Consider the following 3,967-nt stretch of genomic DNA (forward strand, 5'->3'; position numbering starts at 1 on the left):
TGTCTTTAACCTTATATTGTTGATTTTGCTCAAAACTAATGTATTACACTTCCAAATAGTGGAGTATGGCCCTATAACCCTTTGATAAGCTTAGTAACACGTTTGCATTGAAATTGACAGAGATACCAACATTTATTATTTTTATGCCGGCAAAATTCTTTTCAGAGCGCTTAGAATCACTTTTTGACCAACAATGTGTTTTCGACTTGCTTTCTGAAATGAACAGAAAAATCAACATTTATTGTTTTTATGCCGGCAAAATGCTTTTCAGAGCGCTAGAATCACTTTTTGACCAACAATGTGTTTTCGACTTGTTTTCTGAAATGAACAGACAAATCAACATTTCTTGTTTTTATGCGTGCCAAATGCTTTTCAGAGCGCTAGAATCACTTTTTGACCAACAATGTGTCTTTGACCTTATATTGTTGATTTTGCTCAAAACTAATGTATTCCACTTCCAAATAGTGGAGTATGGCCCTATAACCCTTTGGTAAGCTTAGTAACACGTTTGCATTGAAATTGACAGATATCAACATTTTTGGTTTTTACGCATGCAAAATGCTTTTCAGAGCGCTAGAATCACTTTTTGACCAACAATGTGTTTTCGACTTGTTTTCTGAAATGAACAGAAAAATCAACATTTCTTGTTTTTATGCGTGCCAAATGCTTTTCAGAGCGCTAGAATCACTTTTTGACCAACAATGTGTCTTTGACCTTATATTGTTGATTTTGCTCAAAACTAATGTATTCCCCTTCCAAATGGTGGAGTATGGCCCTATTACCCTTTGGTAAGCTTAGTAACACGTTTGCATTGAAATTGACAGAGATACCAACATTTATTATTTTTATGCCGGCAAAATTCTTTTCAGAGCGCTTAGAATCACTTTTTGACCAACAATGTGTTTTCGACTTGTTTTCTGAAATGAACAGAAAAATCAACATTTCTTGTTTTTATGCGTGCCAAATGCTTTTCAGAGCGCTAGAATCACTTTTTGACCAACAATGTGTTTTTAACCTTATATTGTTGATTTTGCTCAAAACTAATGTATTCCACTACCAAATAGTGGAGTATGGCCCTATAACCCTTTGGTAAGCTTAGTCACACGTTTGCATTGAAAATGACAGATATCAACATTTTTGGTTTTTACGCATGCAAAATGCTTTTCAGAGCGCTAGAATCACTTTTTGACCAACAATGTGTTTTCGACTTGTTTTCTGAAATGAACAGAAAAATCAACATTTCTTGTTTTTATGCGTGCCAAATGCTTTTCAGAGCGCTAGAATCACTTTTTGACCAACAATGTGTCTTTGACCTTATATTGTTGATTTTGCTCAAAACTAATGTATTCCACTTCCAAATAGTGGAGTATGGCCCTATAACCCTTTGGTAAGCTTAGTAACACGTTTGCATTGAAATTGACAGATATCAACATTTTTGGTTTTTACGCTGCAAAATGCTTTTCAGAGCGCTAGAATCACTTTTTGACCAACAATGTGTTTTCGACTTGTTTTCTGAAATGAACAGAAAAATCAACATTTCTTGTTTTTATGCGTGCCAAATGCTTTTCAGAGCGCTAGAATCACTTTTTGACCAACAATGTGTCTTTGACCTTATATTGTTGATTTTGCTCAAAACTAATGTATTCCCCTTCCAAATAGTGGAGTATGGCCCTATTACCCTTTGGTAAGCTTAGTAACACGTTTGCATTGAAATTGACAGAGATACCAACATTTATTGTTTTTATGCCTGCAAAATGCTTTTCAGAGCGCTAGAATCACTTTTTGACCAACAATGTGTTTTCGACTTGTTTTCTGAAATGAACAGAAAAATCAACATTTCTTGTTTTTATGCGTGCCAAATGCTTTTCAGAGCGCTAGAATCACTTTTTGACCAACAATGTGTCTTTGACCTTATATTGTTGATTTTGCTCAAAACTAATGTATTCCACTTCCAAATAGTGGAGTATGGCCCTATTACCCTTTGGTAAGCTTAGTAACACGTTTGCATTGAAATTGACAGAGATACCAACATTTCTTGTTTTTATACCTGCACAATTCTTTTCAGAGCGCTAGAATCACTTTTGACCAACAATGTGTTTTCGACATGTTTTCTGAAATGAACAGAAAAATCAACATTTCTTGTTTTTATGCGTGCCAAATGCTTTTCAGAGCGCTAGAATCACTTTTTGACCAACAATGTGTCTTTGACCTTATATTGTTGATTTTGCTCAAAACTAATGTATTCCCCTTCCAAATGGTGGAGTATGGCCCTATTACCCTTTGGTAAGCTTAGTAACACGTTTGCATTGAAATTGACAGAGATACCAACATTTATTGTTTTTATGCCGGCAAAATGCTTTTCAGAGCGCTTAGAATCACTTTTTGACCAACAATGTGTCTTTTAACCTTATATTGTTGATTTTGCTCAAAACTAATGTATTCCACTACCAAATAGTGGAGTATGGCCCTATAACCCTTTGGTAAGCTTAGTAACACGTTTGCATTGAAATTGACAGATATCAACATTTTTGGTTTTTACGCTTGCAAAATGCTTTTCAGAGCGCTAGAATCACTTTTTGACCAACAATGTGTTTTCGACTTGTTTTCTGAAATGAACAGAAAAATCAACATTTCTTGTTTTTATGCGTGCCAAATGCTTTTCAGAGCGCTAGAATCACTTTTTGACCAACAATGTGTTTTTGACCTTATATTGTTGATTTTGCTCAAAACTAATATATTCCACTTCCAAATAGTGGAGTATGGCCCTATAACCCTTTGGTAAGCTTAGTAACACGTTTGCATTGAAATTGACAGAGATACCAACATTTATTGTTTTTATGCCTGCAAAATTCTTTTCAGAGCGCTAGAATCACTTTTTGACCAACAATGTGTTTTCGACATGTTTTCTGAAATGAACAGAAAAATCAACATTTCTTGTTTTTATGCGTGCCAAATGCTTTTCAGAGCGCTAGAATCACTTTTTGACCAACAATGTGTCTTTGACCTTATATTGTTGATTTTGCTCAAAACTAATGTATTCCACTTCCAAATGGTGGAGTATGGCCCTATAACCCTTTGGTAAGCTTAGTAACACGTTTGCATTGAAATTGACAGAGATATCAACATTTCTTGTTTATGAGCGCAAAATGCTTTTCAGAGCGTTAGAATCACTTTTTGATCACTTCCAAATGGTGGAGTTTGGCCCTTCAACCCTTGGTGAGCTTAGTAACACGTTTGCATTGAAATTGACAGAGATATCAACATGTCTTATTTTTATGAGCGCAAAATGCTTTTCAGAGCGCTAGAATCACTTTTGGCCAACAATGTGTTTTTGACCTTACATTGTTGATTTTGCTCAAAACTACTTCCAAATGGTGGAGTAATGGCCCTATAACCCTGTGGTGAGCTTAGTAACACGTTTGCATTGAAATTGATAGAGATATCAACATTTCTTGTTTATGAGCGCAAAATGCTTTTCAGAGCGTTAGAATCACTTTTTGATCACTTCCAAATGGTGGAGTTGGCCCTATAACGCTACGGTGAGCTTAGTAACACGTTTGCATTGAAATTGACAGAGATATCAACATTTCTTGTTTATGAGCGCAAAATGCTTTTCAGAGCGTTAGAATCACTTTTTGATCACTTCCAAATGGTGGAGTTGGCCCTATAACCCTTTGGTCAGCTTAGTAACACGTTTGCATTGAAATTGACAGAGATATCAACATGTCTTATTTTTATGAGCGCAAAATGCTTTTCAGAGCGCTAGAATCACTTTTTGGCCAACAATGTGTTTTTGACCTTACATTGTTGATTTTGCTCAAAACTACTTCCAAATGGTGGAGTAATGGCCCTATAACCCTGTGGTGAGCTTAGTAACACGTTTGCATTGAAATTGACAGAGATATCAACATGTCTTATTTTATGAGCGCAAAATGCTTTTCAGAGCGCTAGAATCACTTTTTGGCCA

The sequence above is a fragment of the Gadus chalcogrammus genome, chromosome 12 (genome assembly GCF_026213295.1).
Source record: "Gadus chalcogrammus isolate NIFS_2021 chromosome 12, NIFS_Gcha_1.0, whole genome shotgun sequence".
Lineage (NCBI taxonomy): Eukaryota > Metazoa > Chordata > Actinopteri > Gadiformes > Gadidae > Gadus > Gadus chalcogrammus.